Source organism: Marmota flaviventris, chromosome 6 (assembly GCF_047511675.1).
Source record: "Marmota flaviventris isolate mMarFla1 chromosome 6, mMarFla1.hap1, whole genome shotgun sequence".
Taxonomy (NCBI): domain Eukaryota; kingdom Metazoa; phylum Chordata; class Mammalia; order Rodentia; family Sciuridae; genus Marmota; species Marmota flaviventris.
This window is the reverse complement of record NC_092503.1, coordinates 148,742,755-148,766,838: the sequence shown is the minus strand read 5'-3', so window position 1 is coordinate 148,766,838 and position 24,084 is coordinate 148,742,755. Positions and strand designations below refer to the sequence as shown.

The following is a 24,084-nucleotide window of genomic DNA, read 5'->3' as shown; positions in this document are numbered from 1 at the left end:
TGGCTGCAAGAGTGAAGACAAGTTTTCAATACAGTTTCAAAAGACGACATTTTTTTTGCTAAGATTTTTCTACAGCGGCAGCCACAACCAAACTGGCAAAAATGTGCATTTCTTAGATTAACCAAAGTAGTCTAGAAACCAAGAATGATCAAAGCAATGATGAAAAATTCACTAGTCACTACTGCCATTCACTTCACAGCCCCCAAATTTCACCTGCAGGGGGCCACCTCTGGTATGTCCCACAGGGTTTTGGTTTGGGGGTGTTTTTTTTTTTGGTGTCTCCCCCACCTCCCAAATTCAAGCTTCCTCTCTAACCCTAATGCTGCAGGCGTCCTCCACCTGCACATCTAGTGGTCTGACGGTTTAGTGCTGCTCAAGGACCAAGCTGGAAGTCACCATCACCTCTCCTGCCTAGCACATAATGTGCTCCCAAAGCCATTTATCTAACATGCTGCCTGTAACAACTTGAATTACAGCAAATTTCAAAAGTCATCATGTGGTGGGCCCTGTTCAAGGTGTGTGAGCAAGAACCGAAAGATTCCTGCTCCTCGAATTTAAGTTCTAATGGAGAAAAACAGCAGCAAGTGATTTCCAGTGCGGTGTCAGAGGTGGTGGAAAATGCTTCATATAAAGGGAAACTGGAGTCACTGGCAGGAAGGCACACGAGAGAGCGGCTCCCCTGACGTCCATTCTGAAACCTCACCTGCCAACAGGAGCCCTCAATTCTGCTATCCAGAACAGGAAGGACTTGCCTTGGACTTTGGGTCCAAACTCACAAATGAAGCCAGTGGCCAATAAGGATATTTGAAGAAAAACAAGCTAATGATGATGATGTCCATCTTCCACCTACAGCAAGGCCCAGGGCCAGGATCAGCTGCCATGGAGGATTTAACTAGCAAGTGTATTTTCCGAATTGAAAAAACTCCCAAGTGAAAAGAAAATTTTAAAAACCCAGGGCCTCCAACATGCTAGGCAAGCACTCTATCCGAGTTGCCCAACCTGGCCTCAAAATTTATTTTCTAATATGGTAGTCCTCTCTCATCCAGTTATAGTTAACAAAATATTTTCATCTTGACTCATGAGAGAAATACCACATTCACTCAATTCACATTACCACGGTTCTAGATATCCCATTTATTACTGCTGTTAATCTTACTGTTTGATTTAAAATTAAACTTTGGCACAAGTATATGCATGTTCGGAAGAAAAGCTAATATACATACAGGGTTTGGTACAATATAAGGTTTCACATACAGACTGGGGATCTTGGAATGAAATCCCCACAGACAAGTGCGGACCTACTGAAATTGGTTCTTCAAACACAGCTAAGTCAATGAGTTTCTGTGTATGAGCCAAGGAGTGTTTCCACTGAGACTTCCTGTTCCTTTCCAGATCTGCAAGTCAAAAAACTAGTGTCACACAGAAAAAACACCCCATACCTGAGAGTTTGCACACCACACTGACTTCAACAGACCTGGCTCCCAGCTGCAGGGAGCTCCCACGCCAGAGCTCAGCACCCATGTCTGAGGCTTAGATTCAAGCAGCCAACTTGTTTCAGTGTTGACAGCAACTTCCAGAAAAGTTGGCTCTTTTCAAAACAGGAAGTCACCAATGAAGAGGAACCAGGACAACCTAGGCAAGCCAAGGCCCCTCCCTAGTGTTGTTTCCATAGATGCTTGACACGCAGAGGGGGCACAGGGCAACTCCAAACCCAGATCACCCAACACCGCCCCAAACAAGATACTTGTTCAACACAGCACCTGCCTCATACAAGAGGAATGAGACATTAACACAGGCCAAATCGGGCACAGACGGAGACTGGGACTGTCTCAGCTGAGAACGGCATTAGCAGAGGTTACCGGACACAGGGTTTCATGCTCCTCACTGCTCTTTCTACTCATCAAAAGCAGGGGAGGTCAGGTGCCGTGGCGCACACCTGTAATCCCAGTGGCTCAGGAGGCTGAGGCAGGAGGATCGCGTTCAAAGCCAGCCTAGCAATCAAAGTGTGAAATATGATATATCAAGAAATTTGTAATGTTTTGAACAACCAACAATTTAAAAAAAAAAAAAAGCCAGCCTAGCAACAGTGAGGCACTAAGCAACTCAGTGAGACCCTGGCTCTCGATAAAATACAGAATAGAGTGCCGCAGTCCGGCTGCAGCAAAATAACAGGGGGGTGACGAGCAACTTGTGTACATTGATACAGCAGGAGTGGGAGCCATTTATTGTAGGACCGGAGGGGTATATATACATTCCACATAGCTTATCTAATTAACATAGACTAGATACAGCAGTCAACCAATAAGGAATCTCCACACTTAATGGCTCGCTGGCGTTACTTCACAAACCACTCCCTCTGGCAAAATGCCAGGCGCCATCTTGACTTGTTTACAAACTAACAATAGAGCTCGGGATGTGGCTCAGTATTTGATTGTGGCCCCTGCCCCAGTTCAATCCAGGTACAAAAATAAAAAATTTTAAAAAAAGGGTGAATACAAAATCCCGATACCACTGCAATCCATTCACAGCACTGACTTAGGATCAAGTTTAAAAACAAGCACCAACCAATCAGCCCATGGACTGTGTGAAAGGCACTCTGGAAGTGGAGAATGGACTGCGCAGAGTCCTCACCAGGGTGGTCTGAACAAGAGGACTGGGGCGTATTTGCTTGAGTGGCTTTTCCCCCTAGCTGGGGAGATGAGGTGTAAGGAAGAGGATGAAACCTGGATCACTGCTCCAGTTACTTTGAAAGATTAAAGTTGCTTTAATGCCCACCTGCAAGACAGTCCAAGGAATATGCCAGAGACAAGCAGAGGAAGACAGGGGTGGGCGACACTGCTCCTCCATGAAAGCAATAAGCATACCACTGATGTACCAACACGGATTCTGAATCCCCAATAAAGGACACACATTCCTTTGACTTAATCTTCCATGTAGATGGGGGGGGGGGGTGGTTCCTTACTGGTGATTGAATCCAGGGGTACAGAACCACATCCCCAGCACTCACCCACCCCACTACCTTGAGACCGTGTCTAAGATGCTGAGGTTGGCCTCAAATTTGCAATCGTCCTAACTCAGCCTCCATCACTGGGATTACAAGGCATGTGCCACCACATCTGTGACCCGACCCACCACACTTTAACTCTTAAAGTAGCCAAGACTAAACTACAGCACTGAAAATCAGGTCGGTGGTGACCAGAAAGTTAAGGAAAGGACTACTGACAACTACAGGTCAAAAGTCAAACTGCACACTGGAGATGGTATTTATCAATTATACCTCCACAAACTATTTTGTCTTAATCCTGAACAGACACACGGAATTTTGTAAGCAAGGATACGATGGTACAGTGAGTCATGAAAGTTTAATACATTGACTTCCCTGTAAAGTAGCCACTTCAAGATGAATATAAATAAATGCCAAGAGCCACACCTTGACAATACACTCCAAGGACCTGGTCCAAATGTGGGATTTTCCCAAAGTTTGTTAAGAGACATATTAGACAAATAGTTACAATACAACAACCTTTCTGGGTTTAGAACATTTAAAGGAAAAATATTTTCATCTTTAAAAGGAGAAAGAAACCTAGAAGTCCTTTTTTTAAAATACTTATTTTTCAGTTGGAGTTGGACAAAAGCCTTTATTTTATTTGTTTGTATGTGGTGCTGAGGATCGAACCCAGGACCTTGCGCGTGCTAGGCGAGCGCTCTACCGCTGAGCCCCATCCCCAGCCCTAGAAGGTTCTTATATGAAATGACCAACAAGCTATCCAGGCAGTGGCCACATCCAAGATTTAAGACAATAATCTTGATCTAAATCTCAGCTTCCACGTTTAGGTCCAAAGACCAAGGGTGATATTCTAGAGGTCTAAATCCTACTCCTGGAAGATCTCGGCCCATTCCATTTCTACAAAAGCGTCTGTGGGCTCTTCAGAAGGGGCCAGCAAGAACTGCAGGCAGGAACGTGCCCGTGACACGGGGCGGAGGGGAGGGGGCCAGCAAAGGCTGTCATGGCGTGGGCGCGCCCTCTTAGGTACCCGGTGCCTCAACACTAGAACTCAGGGCCACCCGATCCCCTCATGATCCCTCGCATTTGCAATCTGTTGATGCTATTTACAAATGGTAGGTCTGACAGTATTTCCCACTTTGAGTAGACATTTATAAAGACTATTGTCTTAATTTTATTCTGCAAAGTGACTACAGTAAGAAGTTTTGACTCTTCCTAACCTGTAGCATGAGCCAAAGGCAAAACTTCTAGAAATCAGATTAGCTATCTGGAGTTCACCAATTTCACCAGAGACGGAGGCTGACCAAGTTGACCTGGGAAAACCTCCCAGGCCTTAATCTCATTATGAGCCCATGAGCCGCAGCCTCTGGACAACACAAATGTCCTCTGCTCTCCACTCCCTCCCCAACTTCTCCCGCTGGAGTAGATTCCAAAAACCCTTTCTTAAATGAGCTCCCATCTGCCCTCAAGCTATTTCTCACCTCTGGGCCTCATGCAGGGCTCTGGACATACCCTGCCCCAGGGAACCCTACCTTCACCTAGCTACTGCCTGCTTAGCAGGCAACTACACTGACCAAAAAGTCCTGTCCCAGTCCTGTCCCTCCAAACCATGCGCACAACACCCTAAGCACTACTACTGCAAGCTCTTTCCTGGCTAGCAAGACAACAGCCCCCTTCACCAGTCAGCGCCTGGCATTTACCAAGTACCCAACACATGGTAGGAGATCCATGAACACTCCTCAGATTTGGGGGGTGTTAGGGAGGAACAGAGGCCCTTTACCTCTGAGTTACATTCTAACCCTTCTTATTTTGTGTTTTGAGACAAGGGCTAGCTAAATTGCCAAGGCTGGCCTCGAACTTGCAATCCTCCCATCTTCGCCTCCTTAATGGCTAGGATTACAGGTGTGTGCTGCTGTGCCCAAGTCAGAATTTACTGTAACTAAACAGACTATTGATACTGCTGCCTGGGTTAGGCATGGTGTTAGGGATGTAACTCAGGGCCTTGCACATGCTAAGCGAGTGCTCTACCACTAAGCTACACACCCAACCCTCCTCGCATTGTTGATTTTGGTAGATAAGTTGGTACAGACCTTGAACAAATGTACCATTTATTAAAATCACAAAAATACTAAAAGTCTACATACTGTCACCTCACTTCACATCATGCCATTCAATATTCTTGTTATCACTGTCACTTTACTGACTGCATGTACAGGAGTTCTATGATTTCACCAATCCCCTACTGGTTACAATTTTTCACTGTAACACCCAGTGAAAAACACTTAAAGCATCCTTGTGTCAAGTAAAATAAAGGCCGGGAGTAAAAGCGGCATGCGAAGTATTCTATTACTTACAGTGCCCACAGAAGCATAAAGCAAGGGTCATCCGTTTAAGGAGACTAGCAGAATCTCCACACAACGTGCCCTAACAACACGGCCAAGAGCCTCACAAAAGAAAAGGCTGGCTCAGGAGGCTGAGGCGGGGCTTCCAAGTTGAGTCAGGCTCCACAACTAAGCTGAACCCTGTCTCAAAATAAACCAGCAGGGCTGGACTGTAGCTCCATGGTAGAGTACCCAAGCAGCAAGGGACCCAAGGCTGGACTGAGCACACAGGCGCCTTCACTCGGGCTGAAGACGGACAGTGAAGTGAAGGAGTCTGCCGGATGGAAGATAAAAGGACCAGTGTGGGGGAGGACAGGGCGAGTGATTCTCTGTTCGTTAAATCCAAGAGACTGGAATTTTCCTCAAGAACTATTCAACGTCAATCTTGCAGTTACTTTAGCAACTCAGGAGGGATCCTGGGAGGGGACAGGTACGGGGGACAGCTTCTCAGGAAGACCAGTCAACCACAAGTACTGGCACTGGACTAGCACTTTCAACCCTGCAGGGAAACTCCCCGCTGCACCCTTCAAGGCAAACTCGTGGCTAAAGCCTCCTGCGTCAGAGCTGGAGGAGAAGCCCAGTGGTGGAGCGCTGGCCCGGCCTCTGTGAGGCCCTGGTTCCACGCCCAGCCCAAAAATAATCAGCCTTCCTGCACTGGCCTAGGTACTTACAGGAAAACCAATTTCACCAATAGGTAAGTGAAGTCATGGTGAGTTAAAGGTGGGATTGTCAGCGACTGTGGTGATATCACACCGCATACAGCTGACTTTTCAAAAGGAGAGGGTCAAACTTAGACAAGTCTTTAAAGGAGGGCCATAAAGCTGCTAGGCCAAGAGCAGATGATGCCAACTGACAACACTCACTGGCTCCCATTGCCTAATCCGACCGTTTAGGGAAGGAAGAAATTCAACAGATCAACCGTCACCCTTTAACCACAGGAGAGAAAATAGGATTAGCCCTTTACCAACTTCTTTTAACATTTACATGTCAATGAAACATCTAAAAGATACATTAAAAGGAAGGAAAAACTAACATTGCATTTCAGCTTCTCTGACAAGCTAACTTCTTTAAGGTAGGGACTGGCAAAAGAACAAACCAAGCGCCAATATCAAGTTCAGGATGACTATGAACAAGCCCAACTCGGGGCCGGCCTGGCTATGCTGCGGGCCCCTGAGGCTTGCCTGGACTTCCTCATCTCCGGTAGAGTTAACAGTCCCGTCCTCTCAGACATGATCTGTGGAACCCCAAAGACACATAAGTGATCCCTGCAGGGACTAAGACCATGTCAATAACTTAAGGAAGGATGGCTGAAGAGGCCGGGTGCGCGGTGGCACACTCCTGCAAGCCCAGCAGCTCAGGAGGCAGGAGGATACAAGTTCAGTCAGGATCAGCCTCAGCAACTTGACTAGACCCTGCCTAAAAACAAATTTTTTTAAAAAAAAATGGGCTTGGGGTGTGGCTCAGTGGCTAAGGGCCCCTGTGTTCAAATCCCCAGTACCAAAAAGGGGGTTAATTTATGGAGCAGCAATTTAAGACTCATCATAGTCCATTTCGACACTGGAGTTCCCAAAACCAACAGAGGAGTATATCCAGCAGGATAACAACAAGAAGTGGGAAGGATTAGGGATGTGACTAAAGGATACCAAGAGCTTAGGGGTGGGGAATTGCCCCCCACCCCCACACCCTTTCAGAGGGCAGAAAAAAATGAAGCAATTGAGTCACTTAAGCAATCAGGCTGAACATATCTCACACTGGAACTGAAACTCAAGGGTCTAAATGGGAAAAGCCCAGGAAGGGACTATAGTTTGGCCAGCTCTTGTTTTAGATGTCATTTCACTAGCTCCAGAGAAAATTAAGTTTTAAGCTACAGGGCCGTGCGTCTGAATTTCTTGGACCTGATGAATTATGCACTACAAAGAACTCTGCAAATTAAGTGAAACCAGCCTCTGCTGTCCTAGCAAATTTGAGCAATGTCGGTATTGCTCATTGGCTACCAGTAATAAATCTGAAAATAAGTGAATCACATAATTAAAGGGAGAACCTAGTTGCATACAGAAACATACCCAGTTTCTCTATAAACCAAAATGCTCCTGGTATAAGTACATCAGAAAAATACCCAGTCACTGCAAAAAAACTCAAAATTTCAAAACTGAACCAAAATCTGCTGGTCGGTGAGACCCAGGTGTTCTGTTCCCTTTTAAAGCCACAATTCCCTCTCCAAGCTGAGGCTCAAGGAATTTTAAAGTTTGGATGAAACTTAATTGCAGTGCTACAAAAGCCATGTACTTAAACCTCAAATGTAAGGATGAGGTAAGGTAGGAGAAGAGGCTGTCACTCTTCCCCGTCCTCTGCTGCTTCTCCGATTGACTCCTGTGCCTAGTCCTAGGTCCCTCACACACCAGTTCTCAGCCTCTGGTGAGAGTCTTCCCATATCCAAATCAAAGGATCCAAATCTAATCCATGGTACTAAAGGCTTTCCAGCAAGGGCCCAATAAGTTTTTCTTGAGTACAGCTGGTGGCTAAGCAGGTGTGTTTGGTTTATTTAAATACAGCTTTAAAGTACTGAAAGCAAGTACAAAAGGACAATACTTCTCTTAACAGCACCACCCTTAAGAACGCGTGCAACCCAGCCACACTGCTTTGCTGTTGATGGGGACAGTAGAGTCCGAGGTTGCATGGCTGGGGGGCTGGGCAGGAAGGGAATCACAACTAAGTTTGTTCTGGTTCTGGCTTCTGAGGTTGATGCATTCAACTCCAAAGGGCAATCCCACCACACGTGAGAGCCCCCTCAAACAGCGCACACACCTGTCAAGCACTTCTAGAGCATCTGCTACTAGTGATCTCAAAATACAAAACAGCAGTTTCTGGCCGGCAGAAACCCCAGAAAACTAAGCCTTGAGAAACTGCTGCTACGGCTTCTAAAAAACATTTAAAGAAGACCTGTCCCATAAGTGGGCCTCCGGATATGCAAATATAATTATTGCTCTCACTTTAAGCACTGCAGCCAAACCCACAACAGTGGATATTGGAAAATCTTTTCCTTAAAGGTGCACATAATTTAATGCACTGTACTCTTGAACACCTGGAACCAGGGAGCTCCCTCCTGGGTTCTTAAGTACTCTATCCAAGTGAGGACAGGGCTTCATTAACAATTAAGGATCTCTCTCACAAAGTGTCAGCAATTAAGTATAAAGAGTATGCCAAGGAAGGGGGGCGGGTGGAGGGGAGAACGGAGGCCAGGAACCCCCTTGAACTCCACTGGTTGTCAGTAAACAATGACCCTGCTTCTAACTACTGCTCCATGGCAAGCCTGTGTGGGTCTAGGGAGAAGTGTTGCTTTATCCACATCAGAACCCATGCTAGCTGGGACCTACACGTCCACAGATGGAAACAAGCAAGCGGCACAACACCAGAGAACAGAGCCAACTTCACCTCCACGCTGGAAAAGAACAGAATTAAACATGGGGATTCTAAGACAACAGCCAAGGGCTTCAGGCTGCTTGGGGGCAACTATGCAGAATGAGGGCTTTCCTCTCTCCAGAGGGTGTCAGCACTCTCCCTGCACCCCTTTTCCCAGGAAAAATCCCAAGGTAGTGTGATCTGGGGAAATGGAGTGAAAAAGAAAGCCATACATTGATAGCTTTAATCTTGAAAAAGATAAATCCTTTTCAGATGCTGGCCACAGGTGTGAGAAGGTGTTTCATGAAATCTAGAATGACAGTCTCTGGGAAGCATTAATTTCCAAGTGCTGGCCACAGACCCCCCAACCCAAAAGCCCAGATTCCTGAGTGCCCAAACTGACACCCTTACCAAATCTCTCAGTATAACCTACATAAGCTCAGACTCCTCCTTCAGCTAGTGGCTCATCTTCCACCACCAGGAAAGTGGGTCCATCAGAAGCACATCACCCTGATCCTGCATAAAACACTGTTCCTAAATAAAGAGCTGAGCTGATTCGTGAGGTTTGCATCCAGCTGGGTCTTTTTGTGCTAACAATCCCAAGCTGCCTTATTATGTGAACGGAACAGGGTGATGCAAAAATAACCAGCCAACACCCATCTCCAATGGGAATTTTTTTTATCCCTTCACGATTTTTACGTTTTTTAAAAGATGAAGGCCTCAGCACAGGTTCAGTTTTCAGCTACAAATGCAGGCAAGAGACTCCATATAGGAGACCCCAGGCTCATGTGGCTCCAGGTAGAGACCCCTCCCAACAATCACTAGGGGAACTGGGTTGTGGCATCCGTCCCCAGAACAGGTATTAATGCCTCCCCCACAGCAGGTCATCAAAAGTCTTCAGCTGAAAAGGGCCATTAAAGCAGCTAGGCACTGCTGTGCAAACCTGTAATCCAAATCCAGAGGGAGGTGGAGACAAGAGCATTGCATGTTTAAGGCCAGCTTCGCAGCTTATTGACACCCCGTCTCAAAAAATGAGGGGCTGGAGTTGTGGCTCAGTGGTAGAGCGCTAACAACTAAAACGAAATGATTTTTTTTTTTTTTTTTTTTAAAGAAGAGCCAGGAGTGTAGCTCAGTAGTAAAGCACTTGCCTAAGCATGCAAGAGGCCCTGGGTTTCATCAGCAACAAAACTCTGGGCTGATTAAGGGACCGAGCCTCATTATGGAAACACCTGTGCAGCCACCCTCCTACAGCGAGGATGCACCACCATGCCAAGCTGGATCCCCACCCCAAGACTGGTGGCTCAACACAGGAGTGCTCCAAAAAGCACTGCCACCTTCTCCCTAGATGCAGTTCAGGAATCCCCAGGAGCCACAGCCAGTGGTTAGTAAGATTTTAAAGCTTCTAAGGAAGCATTCAATAAATATCTGTTGATTGATTTTTTGAAAGATTTTTTTTTAAAGAGTCAGAAGAGGAAAAGCCACACTACAAACATCAAAGCCAAGCATTACTTATCTAGAAATGGGCGTCTATTGGAACAGACACCTTGGTGATGGTCTGGAAACTGCAGAGAGGGATGGGATCCATGCAACAGCTTCTTCTCAGCTTCTGCAGCCAGGTAGGGATGGTGAGGTTTTGAATCCTCTGGTTTTAAAGTCCTCCGAAAAAATTAATAAACTCGGTTGGGCATAGTGGTGCACGCCTTTGATCCCAGCAACTCAGGGTGCTCAGGCAGAAGGATCATAAATTCGAGGGCAGCCTCAACAACTTAGCGAGGCACTGTCTCAAAACAAAAAAGAGCCAAGGTGGGGCTAGGGTTGTGGCTCAGTGGTAGAGCGCTTGCCTAGCATGTGCGAGGCACTGGGTTGGATTCTCAGCACCATATACAAATAAATAAAATAAAGGTCCATCAACAACTAAAAAAATTTTAAACTTAGAAAAAAGAGCCAAGATGTAGCTCAGTGGTAAAATGGTCCTGGGTTTAGTTCCCAGTATCAGAAAAAAAGAAAATTCTCTCTCCAGGATGTTACCAAAAAGTGCAGGTTCATCTACCCATGTAGTAGAGGAAAAACAGCAAAGTACGTCCACTCTCTACCAATTCCAGGAGGGAGCAAAAACAGGACGACTGAGGAGGAGGAGCACGGGGGGTAGGATCCCAGGCTCCAAGGCCCTGCCCTCAGCTGCTTATCAAGGGTGTGCATCACAGTGAAGCGCCACCACCTGCACAGGAACAGTTTAAAGCACTTAACATTTACTACCTCCTTTAATCCCACAGCAACTAATCAGGGGAGAGACCGTGATCATCTCCATTGAAGAAAGTGAGGCTCAGAGAATGCAAGGAACTTGCCCAGAGTCACAAAGCTTACAGTAATTATCTCTGCTGGTGAGGTCTTAACCCAGTGCCCTTGAACACTAAATTATTCCCTGAGCTTTGTGCTATGGACAAGGCAGTTGGTGCACTCCTATAGTCCCAGTCCTAAAAGAGGAAAGGTGAGCAGCAGAAAGCAGCAGCCCCTGGTGCTCAAAAGCCCTGCCTGAGAAGCAATGGTCCTTGGACCTGGTCCACCCCAACCGCCGCCACCACCACCACATTGCTGCCTGTACCTGTGCCACACAGATGGGGCACATGAGGCCCACCTGCGAACCTGCTCGAAAGAAGAATCTCGGGCCGATCTCAAACCTACTGAACAAGAATGGACATGTGCAGGAGCCTAGCCATGCAAGTGATTCCCATGCACTTTGAAGTTTGAAGTGTGTGTGGCTTAAGGCAAAATCTACACCTTATACAAGGAAGCAAACGGAGGCAAGGAGGTATGGTTGCTTAAGTTGCTGCTGGCCTGTCACAATAAGACATAGACTTCTCTAATTTACTCCTTCCCTTATTATTTAACTTCATAACCATGGCCCATTTGAAAACTAACCAATAAATATCCTGTGATCCTGGTTATCTGTAATCCTTCACTTTAAAATTAGCTTTCCTGGATAATGGACAGCCCTTTGTCAGATACATAAGAAATCCTTACTAAAAGTGATCACCATATAAACTGGGTGAACACCTGTAATCCCAGCAACTATGGAGGCTGAAGCAGGAGGATCCCAAGTTCAAGACCAGCCTCAGCAATTTACCAAGGCTCTGAGCAATGTAGTGAGACTCTATCTCAAAAATAAATAAAAATAAAAAGGGCTGAGGGTGGCTCAGTGTTAGGGTTCAGCCCCAGTACCACAATAAAATAAAAGTGATCACCATGGGCCAGGTGCAATGGTCCACGCCTGTAATCCCAGCAGCTCGGAGGTTGAGTTCAAAGCCAGCCTCAGCAAAAGCAAGGCCCTAAGCAAGCAACTCAGTGAGACCCTGTCTCTAAATAAAATACAATGGCTGGGGTTGTGGCTCAGTGGTAAAGCGCTTGCACCGGGTTCGATCCCGAAGCCACGTAAAACTAAACAAAATAAAAGTATTGTACCCATCTACAACTAAGAAAAAAATTTTTTTAAATAATAAAAAATAAAATACAATAGGGCTGGGAATGGCTGAGGCATCTGAGTTCAATCCCCAGTACCCCCCGCCCCCCCACAAAAGTGATCACCATACAAATCAACAAAACTATCAAAGTAAGAAAATATGGTGAAGAGAGAAAATAAAAAAGCATAGTGATCACTACAAATACAAAGCGTCTATCAAGGCAAAAACAGATCTTACACCATTAGATTTCTGTTTTTGAGTTTTCCAGTTGGTTGGTTGGTTGGATTCTTTTTGTTTTGTTTTTGTACTGGGGACTGAACACCATTAGGTTTTTAGCTACTGGCCCAGTGGTGAAAAGCTCTTTCAGACTGGGAGCCAGGCTCAGTGGGGCAGCACTTGCCTAGCAGGTACAAGGCCCGGGGTTCAATCTCCCCCCGACCACCGTGGGGAAAAAAATTCTCTTATCACACAAAACATATATGATCACTGTAAAACAAAGGATGCAGAAATCAAGAATTAGTACCCTCCTTTATTCAAGAGCTATAAACCATTTTCTTCCCCTACACTTTCCCCCTAAGTTATCAGTGACCAAAAACACATACCAGCATATAAGTCAAACACTGATCATCTAGACTGATTAAACTTCTCACTGCTTCCAAAAACAAACCACTCTCCTTATTACAACCCAAGTCACTAAAATAGACATTTCCTTCTCAGATTAATAATCAACCAAGTACAGCAGCAAAGCAGCACCATTTCCTAATTTAAATTTAGTACTCCAATATCAATTGTGATTCCCCTTACATTTAAAATACAGAGGACATCCACAGGTCTGCATTCAGTATTCACACCAAAGGGCTATGGGAATGATAACTGGACCTCACACACCCCTTTTAAGGAGACTATGGTGTTAATTCCATAAAATAACAAATGGCCAATGACACCATTTCATGTCATATTCGCCTAACGGGAGATAGCTTGCAAATATCCATTAGAGTAATTCAGCTCCCACTGTCAATGAATAAATGTCACTTCTATTCACCCACATGAGCCATGAGTGAGAGTGTTCAAAAAACATAAAGACCTAAGATTCAGTAAATATATAAGGAACATACCATGAATAATTTCAGGACAAAATACACGGAACTTATGATAGAAAGTGAAATGCCCATTACTAATATGGTATCACTTCTAAACGTATTAAAGTTCTGCGGATACTTTCACTGCTCTCTGAGAAAAAGAAAAAAACTTTAAAGTTTTGTTTTTTGTTTTTTTAAAAAGCTCGAGTTCCAATTTGCTAACTCTGGTCACACCCTGTCATTTTCTAGCTTTTTCTCTTCACATGGTCCCCACTGTTCCTTTGGAGTGTTTTAAAGACCTGGGATTTCCATAATTATAGCAATTTCAGAAATAGTTACTGAAAATCTGGTTACCTATGCACCTCTTTAAATGTTTAAATGCCTCTGAGTGCTTGGTTTTTAAAGAAATACTACAAAACACACTCTTACCAAATTCTTTTATGCTAAGAATCTTTTCACACCAATATTTGCTTCCCAGCGCCCCCTCCCCCCCCCAAAAAAAAAAATCACTCATTAAATAGTTGCCCAGTGACTGACAAATGAAAAGTCTCAGCATAACTCTAACTTACTTGAAAAAAAAAAATGTTTCCAATTAAAAATTGAAGCTTTGGGGCTGGGGACATAGCTCAGTTGGTAGAGTGCTGGCCTCACATGCACAAGGCCCTGGGTTGATCCCCCAGTACCACCAAAAAAACAAAAAAGAAAAAGAAAAAGAAGGTGTGTGGGGGGGTGAAGTTTTGTTGAACACTAGGGTCCTCCTACTTACTGGATTCCTGGATGTCTCTAAATACCACGGTAAAAGAGGAACTGCCTGCTCCTTTTCTCCACCCCCCTCTTCACATGTACACACACACACACACACACACACATACAATCAGCAGCCGTGACAACATGGGGGCACTTGAGCTTTGCAAACAGGCTCCACCATCCAGTAATTGGCTCATAAATTTCATTCATAATTTGAAATACAAAGGGTCCAAAATGAGTGGTCTGTAATTTTAAATGTTGTCATTACTCTCCCGGCTGCGAGCAGTTAAAGAAGGCCTTGCAAGCTCATGAATCACAGGTACAATTTAGTGCTCACAATGAGTTCAGAACAAGCTCTTAGGAGCTGGAGATGAGGGGAGGGTCCCCAGACCCAGGTAATTCAGAGAAGGAAGCCTCAGTTCCCTCATCCAATCACACTGGGATGACATGCGCAGAATTGTGCCTGTTTATGGAAATTTAGCTCAGATGGGGCCTTTCTTATTAATTTTCACGCAGAGGCTTTCAAAAGCTTATGGAAGGAAGGAAAGAAAGAATTAAAAACAAGAGAACACGCATCCAACCTGCACTGATGAAAATCTGCCCAGCAGACTTCATTCTGCAGGCTGCTAACCATTCTTAGGTACTCCAACCCCATGTCGGGGGACAAAGAAATGAGTTCTGGAAACTTTGGTCTCACAAAAGTGGAGCAATTAGAAATCGCATTTTGAACATATCTGGAATTCCACGTTGGTCACTCATGGAAGAACAGAGACATTCTGGGGTTTGGGGAGGCATTTCAGAAGAAATATCCAGTCCAACCAGGACACTCATTCTCTTAAGGGACAATGGGCAAAGTAACAAGGAGACCAAATTATCCCCAAAGCACCAACCAGCAGTAAAAGTGATGCAATACTAAATATCTAATCTCCCTGGCCCACACCAACGCCCACCCTTTGAAGTAAGGAAACAGACAGCAGCTACCCCCACTAACTTCCGGCCAAATAAGAAGGCTCTGGGAACCGCAGCAGGCCATCTGTGTGGCCTCCACGCGGCCATGGTGCAGCAGAGGAAGAGAACAGAGACACAAGCCTGGGTTTAGGCAGAGCTGCAGTGGCTATTTCCCCAGAGAAAAGCAGGAGCCCTCCAAGGAATGACCAAGCTAGGCTCAAATTCCAGCTCTTCCCAATGCAAATGACTTTCTACAGAAAGGGGGAGGAGACCTACTGCAAGCTTGGAGAGATAAGGCAAAAAAAGAGATTCAACAATCATTTGGTCCCCTCTAAAACTGGCCCACCATTTCAGTGGAGAGACCCTACCCAGGATCAAGGCCATTCTGTCCTGTGCCGAACACACCTCTGTTGTTCAGACACCTAAAACTGTAAAGGGAGATCAAGATTATCAGTACCCCTCCAGACACTCCTCTGTACAAATTAGGAACAGGACTGAAACACAGCTGGTGTTCGCTGGGCGTGGTGGGGCACACCTGTAATCCCAGCTGCTAGGGAGAGTGAGGCCTAAGTCCAAGTTCACTGGCCAGCCTCAGCTCAAAAAAAAAAAAAAACCCTTTCTCAAAAAAAGAAAGGGGATATAGCTTAGTGGTAAAGTGACACTGAGTTCATTTTCAAGAAAGGGGATGGAGGAGCGGCTGAGATTCCTTACACTACTTTGGTTTGGTCTTTCCCAAAAAGGAGTTTCAGAGAATCCTATGCAGAAGGGATACCATTCAAATTTAATGCTCATTAGTCAATTAAGTTCAAGAAATGTCGCTGTACCCAGGTGGTTAAGTCTGTGTGCACAACAATTTTCTCTACTGCCCCCAAATTACAGGACCACCCAAGCATCATCGCACTCTATCCTCCTCCCCGCCACAAGTAATGTATTTCTCAAAACACATTCGGGGAGATTCCACACTGCCTTCATTCGTCCCAATTTTGTTGGTGGTTTGACTTAGGCTTTTAGGAGGGGAGAGGGAAGCATTTTTATAAGTAATGCATGAATAAAAATTCACTTTTAAAAATGTGAACTACATCAAAGAAGGAGGTTAAAATATGAAAATTTGTTTTCTACAGCTCACAAAAAGTGGAAAAGGCAATTATCTTAATCCTTTCAGCTTCCAAGTACACAAATAACAGAATGTTAACAAAACAGAAGACAGAAACTCTTAGGATTCCAAAAGCCTGTAGTGAGGTCTGCGGAACAGCAGAGGAAGGCTACATCATGAGTCGCCCAACAAGAAACTAGCTGTCACCTGGTAGGGAAAATGCTTCCTTCTCTTTTCACTACCAATAAAGATTCTACACACATAGAAGAGAGAAGCCCTGCAAAGAAATGTGATGTATTAAAGCAAATTAACAAACTGGAAAAAACGGCTTGAGCTACAATTCAAGTGCAGCTTTCGTGACATTCTGATTACACCCTTTTCCACTGCCGTTTATCAAGCAAAAGCGGTGAATGCTTTGGTTCTGGGGTGTCTGCTGAAGACTTCCTGTGAGCGCCCTGTGAGGAAAAGGTACCTGGGTAGTGTATCTGATCGGCTGCCCTAGATCTGTTTGGGCCCAGATTTTCAGGACCATACAAGGATTTGAATAATATTGTGCTTCAGTACAAGAAACCCTGGGTCTGATGCCCAGCACCAAAGGAAAAAAGGAAATCACATTTTCAATAAGAGTCTTGTGTCTCACTGGGCTTAGTGGAGCACCCATTAGCTGCAGGATAGAGAGACTCCTGGATCAGGGGGATCACAAGGTCTAGGCCAGCCTGGGCAACCTGGAGAGACTCCTCTTACAAAGTATGGGGCGGGGGCAGGAGGCCTGGGGTTGTGCTCTGTGGTAGAATGCTTGCCTCACATGTGTTCAAAATCCTCAGCACCACGTAAAATAAATAAATAGATAGATAGATGGACAAGAGTAGGTAGGTAGGTAGGTAGATAAGGTGTTGTGTCTGTCTACAACTAAAAATACAAAAAGAAACTTTTTGGGGGTAGTTGCGTTTCCCCAATATTTCTTTAATTTTTGCCAGGGATCGAACCCAGGGCGCTTTACTACTAAGCCACAGCCCTAGCCAATTTTTATTTTGAAACAGGGTATCACGAAGTTACCTAGGGCCTTGCTAAACTGTTGAAGCTGGCTTTGAACTTGCAATCCTTCTGCACAACACTACCTAGGTATCTTAGATCACCTACCAGGGCAAAATGGACGGACCAGAGGAAGTAGCATGAGATTCCTGGCAGTTACTCAGAAAAGGGAGTGGACTCTTCAGGGCGGAGATAGTTACAGGTGCGAGCAGGAAGTCAAGGTAGGAGGAAAGGCCAGCCCTGAGGTGCTCAGGATACTTCGCATAAACTCAAGAAGCAAAACCTTTCATGATAGCATCAGGAGCAGCAAAAAAAAGCCTGGGAACACCAGTGGGAAGCCTTAGCACCTTGCCCCCGTGGGAAGGTAAGGAAATGCCCAGAGGATGATGGGTAAGCACAGAAGGGGCTCCCACATTCACCTTCTCACTGGTAACTTAACCATCAGAAAATATCCCCAGTCTTGGGAAATCCAAGTGAAGTAGGTGGACACAGAGGCATTATTCTCCATCGGTTCAGATTTTTTAATTATGGGAAAAGGGTATGTGGGTGCCACAGCCTGGATCTTTCTGGAGGGTGTGTGGGTACTGGGGATTAAACCCAGGCCTCGAACATGCTAGGCCAGCTCTGAGCCACATCCCCATCTCCAGCACCACCCCCTTGGAGTCAGGTTCTCACCAAATTGCCCAGGTTGGCCTCAAATTTGCAGTCGTCCTGCTCCAGCCGTCCAACAGCTGGAATTACAGGAGTGTGCCACGGTGCCAACAGTGTGATCTTTAATGTTCCCCGGTGTGAAGGCTTGACTCCCCTGCCTGTGGAGCGACTTATAGATGGTGGAAACTAATAGGTGGGAATCAGTGGAAGGAAGTGAGGTCTTGGGGGCATGCCCTTAAGGGAATATTACGATCCCAGCCCCTTCCTCTCTGCGCTTCCATCTGCCATGAGATGAGCAGCCCTCCTCTGCCCACCATAAGTCACTACACACTGTCACAGAGCCAAAACAATAGGGTTGAACAACCACAGGCTGAGATGTTTGAAATGGTAAACCAAAATAAACCTTTCCTCTTTATACATTGATTATCTCAAGTATTTTGTCACAGGAACCAAAAGCTGACCAGCACAGTGGGATCAGAAGAGACCCAGGAAGGATAGGAGACTACAATCACATAAAAATAATATAGCTGGCAATTGAGAAATACACTCTCTACAACTTTCCTTTTTAAAAAAAAATCAGCTGTAAAAATACCACAAACTAAATAATAAGGGGAGAATATGCCACCAGGGGCTCTGATTAGTACAGAGAGTAATCTTCTCTAGCAAAAGCTTCAAGCCAAATGCTCCAAAATCATTTCTTTAGAATGCACACTCCACATGCCCAAGTGCACCAACTTACACCAGGAACGATGGCAGGAACAGTGAGAAACAGCACTTACTTCAAACAAGGAAAAACTGCTCCTGACAAAGGCATTGCTTTTCTTGGTAAGCTATTTAAAAGACAAAAGGGAAACTACTTCTGGGATTGAAATGAAGCAAGATCAGAAAATGAAGGAGGCAGAACAGCGATGCTTCGGTACACTGACCTCACAAAAGGGTCTCTTTCTGCGTGTTTTTGGTATTATATTTTTGTATGTTGCATGTGGTCTGTCTTCTGTACATTTGTATTTAGTATAAAATGTGAAAGATATAGCAAACCCTCAAGCAGGGGCTGGAGACATCGCTCAGTGGTGGAAAATGTACCTAGCATGCACACAGCCCTAGATTCAATCCCTAGCATCTTACAAAATATATGAACAACAGACAAGGAGTTGTTCCATAGTAAAATAAAGATTTCTCTTCATCATACAGCAGCCTCGATATGCTTAAGACCTCTAGTGACAGTGCTGTCTCCACTACATACCGCTGAAGAAAAGCTAAGATCATCATCAAATTTCCTATCTCCAGGGCATGATAGATTGATCACACAATCTGTACTTAAAAACCAGAGAGAGTAAAATCGCTGTTCTGTTAAAAATAACTTCTTTCCAATTAAAATAGCCCTAAAATGCTTCATTTCTTCAAATCTTAGCACTTATATAAATTGACTTGATTAGCAGTAGAAATAGCACATCAGGACACACTGATGGTCCCCATAAAGAAACAGGACATGTGAACCAACAGGAATTTACAAAAGGCCACCGAGGCAGGTTATCTAGATCCATGAAGCAATTTCCTTTTTCAAGAAATTATATTAATCCAACAAAAGGGAAAAAGTCTTCTAAATTCATTACACTTGCTCTAACAACAGCTTCCACCTGGATCCTCTCTGTCCCAAGCTTCCAGATCTCCTGGTAACAAAGTCCATCCCCTGTATTTCTTTACCAGCAAATCTCAGGGAGCAGCCTCCCCGGCTGCGTGCAACGCCCTGCCCTGGGTTACACTGGCTCCTGGGCTACACTGGCTCCTGGGGAACAGGTTCTCCCTCTCCAGGATCAGCTCCCCTCTAGGGCCTGCCCATGCCAGCAAATCGATTCGCTGGCACACACAAGCTCACAGGGCACACTGCTCCAGGCCCACTCGGCTCCTCCTCTGCCCTCTACCTGCAGCAGTTCACCTGACCCTGCTCCAACCCTGCATCCCCCAGACTGCTACCCAACTTCTGCTTACCCTATAAATGAACCTGCCTTTCTCCAGAAAGGTCTCCCTGACTCAAGGCTGGAGTGCTCAGAGCACTGTGGAATCTGAGCATGTGCTTCAGCCACTGACACCATGACTGCAGATCAGGTGACAGCTAGTGGCTTCATCAGGGGAAGAAGTCTGAGGACTGCTGCCCACTGAACCTCTAAGGAAGTCACCAAAGGGAAACAGCAGTGAAGCACAGGACAGAGCAAAGCTGAATCACTCACATGAGGGGTAAGGTGGAGCAAGACAGGTTTAGGGACTGGGGCTCCATGGCCAGCGGGTCCCTTCTGATGGCAGACCCCGTCCTCTTGTGGGGAAGGGGAGAGACCCTGCCTCTCCTCACAGGGGACTGACTAGATGCCATATGACACACACTGAACAAAGGAGCACTAAAATGGGCACGGTGGCCCACACAAGTCCCTCGCGAGCTGTGAAGTCAGCCTCCGTCTGTGTAGCTCTCTGTAAAGAACTGTCCCCGACCCAAAGCCCATTCATGCAGTCAAGAGAAGGCTGAGAAAGGCTGTGTAGAGACAACCCCGAATAATCACCAGCATGTGTGCCTGCCGCCCTGCTTGAAAGTGGGTCTTCAGGATGAGGGACAACCTTCCTAGAAAATCCTAAGAACTCATGTTAACTGAATTAGAAAACTTAATTTAAAAAAAAGACCTTAACAAAAACATTCACAGTGCCCACTCAATTCCCTGTTTACAAACATCTGTCCTTCAAAGAACTGGAGTTCTTTAAAAATGAGTTCTAGGCCAGTGTCTGCAAGGCCCAGTTCTGTCCCCAGCACCACCAAAATAAAACTCTAAAATGCTAAAACTTTAACAGGCACCAACAAGTACTGAAATTTATAAAAGGAAAGGGGATTATCCTTTGAAAAGAAAGGTACCTTAACACCATGAACTTGGGGTGTATAGCCAGATTTACCATTTACACAGATCACCTCGGGCTTTGTGGGGGAAAACGCCAAGTAGACCTAACCAGGCCAGACCAGCAATCAGACAAGACACAATCAGTCCAGGAACCCTCCTGGTGAACTCACGAGGGGCAGGCTCAAGGACATCAAGAAGATGGCTGGACAGGACGGGCATCTGCTTTCTGTGAAGCCCTCCTACCTACATTCTGCACTGTGTGCACCATGGGGCAGAAGGCAGGCATCAGGAAGCCCACTAGTAACGGGGCAACCTTCTTGGATGATTTCAGGTGTATGTGGCTTTCCAAAGCAAACGTTCAAAGCTCAAAAATGGCCAACAGCAGTTCTAAAGTGACTTTATCTATAACTGTTGGCACTGCCTTTACAGATGAGGATCTTACCAGGATGATGACCTGTCCTGCAACTGCTGTCATAATTTTAATTTTTAAATACTACAAGGGTGCCGTAGTGACACCATTCACTGAGCCTCATGGAACAGCAGCAATGTTACATTTCTGGTGAATTATGACAAAATACATCAAGGGGCTTTGGGGCACCATTTTGATTGACCCAGGGGTTCCATTTATAACAACCCACCTTAAGAAGTGAGGTTGTGAATCAGTGGTAGAGGGCTTGCCTACCATGGACAAGGCCTTGGGTTCAATCCCCATCGTCGCAAAAAAAAAAAAAGAAGAAGAAGAAAAGAACTAAAAAGATCCAACATAGTCTGCTCAGAATCAAGCAAATCAACCAAAATGCAAAACAATCTGAAATCCAGCATTGTGCAATGGTGAAAGAGAACTGCAGTTGTACATTCACTAGACAGAAAATTACACACCTGTTAAAATTGCTATTATGAATAAAAAAAGCACACGCCGATACAAAAACAGGCAGGCCTTGCGACGCAGCACTGGCAAGCCCGGGAAAGACCTGGGCCTCACTATCACGAAAGCCCACAGCGGAGGAGCTCTGTTTCAGAAAAGATAAGGCAACAAGGAGTTGTTGGGGTTTTGTTTTGTTTTGGTTTTGTTTTTTTAATTTTAATGGAAAGCATGTAGTAACATAACGGAATGGTTATGATAATATCCTGCTAAAAACGGAAAAACAAAATTGCACACAGAGAGATTATAACTGTATGCACCAAGGGAAAAAAAACTTCTGGGGAAAAAAATCATAGCAAAGTGTTTACAAGAGCTGTGTGGGGTGGTGGGACCAGGGGTAGCTGCTTCCTGCCTCTCTCTGCAGGCAAATGTGTCCCGCCGTACCAAGCAGAAGGTCAGGCTGTCCTCTCCGCACACAGCTCCTGACCCAAGGGACTCCAAGCCACAGGCTCTCCGCTTCACACCCCTCCTGGAGGAACCAGGTCCTCGCTCTAGACCGAGGGGCTCCCCTTTTGCACACAGCCACTTGCTGGAGGAGGTCTGGTTTAGGAGAAGAAACCCAAAAAATGAAGTCACTAATAACTGTGGCTTCAACAGCCAATAGTGCCCCCTTCTTTTAGTCACTGTTCGGAGAAGGTGCGTCCAAATGAAAAGTGACAGTGCCTAAAGGGTGTTTTGGACAAAGAATCAAAACTTCAAGACAATACATTTCTAACATAAGAGACAAACACTTGATCACTCAACTCTGTCACTCAACTTTGTCACTCAACAGCTGCGAGTTCTACCTGATGTGAATTTTTTTAAGTATTTTTAAACCCATTCAAAAACCATTTACATCTCTCTGCCACCTGGGTTTGATTCAAGCCAAATACTAACACCACAAACATTTAACGTAAGGGAGCTGAGCATGGTGGTACATGCCTATAATCCCAGCTCCTCTGGAGATAGAGGGAGTAGGATGGAAAGTTTAAGGCCATCCTGGGCAACTTATGGAAACCCTGTCTTAAATTTTAAAAAAAGGAGAGCCCGTGGGTGTAAAGCCTGTAGTAGAGAGCTTGCCTAGCATCTGGAGGTCCTGGGTTCAATTCCCAGGACAGGAAAAAGGAAAAAAGAGAGTGCTGGGATGGGCTCCAGGGGGTGGAGCATGTGCTGACCACGCATGGGGCCCTGGGTTCCATCCTTAGCACCAAAGGGGGCACAAGGGCACGCAGAGATTAATGGCTACTTTCAGTAGAATGTGGGGCAACTCACTCAGAGTTGCAAAACACTAGATGCACATTCCAGTGTGTGGCAGTTTCTTACAAAGTTAAACATACTTCATGGCCCAGCAATTACACACCCAAGTATTTACCTCTGAGAAAGAAAAACATCTGACTACAAATAGCCTTGAACGCATATGTTCACAACAACTAATATCCCAAAACAAGAGACGACCTAAAGTTCATCCACCAGCAAACAGATAAATCAATCCACCCCTACACTAGAACGTTGTTAAGTAATAAAAGGAATGAACTGCTGATAAACACAACATGAATGAATCTGAAACCCTACACTGAAAGGACAGGCAATGCTGACCTATATAATGACAGCAATCGGCAAAGAGGCTGGGGGGAGGGGGAGGCTCAAAATCCTACCCACACTTTCAGATTAATGGAAATAATGGAAACATTCTCCATTTTCAACTGGATGATGATCACACAGGGATAAACTGCAAAACCTCCAGGGACTGTACAGATTATATGCAAATTATTTAGAAAAGTTCACTAATGTGGTAATTTGCAGAACTTCAGACTTTTCTCTTTTCCTCTGTACAGAGGGGTATTCCCAGGCTTTTTTTGCACCCAAATAACACACATGACTTCTTGACCCAATTAGACTATATTTTTAAAATACATAAAAACTTGGTTTTAGACAATGAAAGGTGTCTACCCTGTTCCCCACCAAAACAGAGGCACAGCAGGTGGCAGGCACATCCTGGCTGCACCATGCTCCACTGCTCCCCTCCCCTCCTCCTTCCCTTGGACTCCCACTGGAGGAGCGGACACCCTTCTTCAAAGCCCACCTCAAGGGCAACTCACCAAGTGAACTGTCCACCCGGATTTCACCAACCCAGAGTCCGGATCTTTCCTTCTGTGTGCAACAAACTGTTCCCCAAGAGAGGTGCCCCACGTGGAGACACCTGTCCTTGTGGACCTTACATTCCAACAGGCCATGCTTCTTTTCTGACTACCATTACTATGTTCTCTCTCACCACAACCTAAGTGCCCTCTGTGGGACCCCAGGGGCGACTCCCTGGGATTATCTCAGCTATTCAGTCCTCTGCCTCAAGCTAAGGTGAGTCCAGGGAAATGAGTGAGATCTATGTGAGGCTGCCATTAGGGAGAAAGGAAATCCACAGCACTCTCAGGAAGTAGCAATTCCAACAGAAACCCTGCACTACCCGAGCCCCCAAACCTAGTAGGAAGCCACATACAGAAACCATCCTCCTCCT

General features: G+C 45.5%; 1 protein-coding gene across 5 annotated transcripts in view; it reads right to left on the bottom strand.

Annotated features, from left to right (window-relative positions):
• Positions 1-24,084, bottom strand: part of Jarid2 (jumonji and AT-rich interaction domain containing 2) — a 224,639-nt gene that overhangs the window by 166,224 nt on the left and 34,331 nt on the right. The window contains exon 1 of one of the 5 annotated variants that reach the window (XM_071613700.1): positions 1,860-1,878. The exons of the other annotated variants lie outside the window; for them this stretch is intronic. The gene's annotated coding sequence lies outside the window, so the exon portion shown is untranslated. Of the gene's footprint in view, positions 1-1,859; positions 1,879-24,084 lie in introns of those variants that run through there. 5 annotated transcript variants of the gene reach the window in all.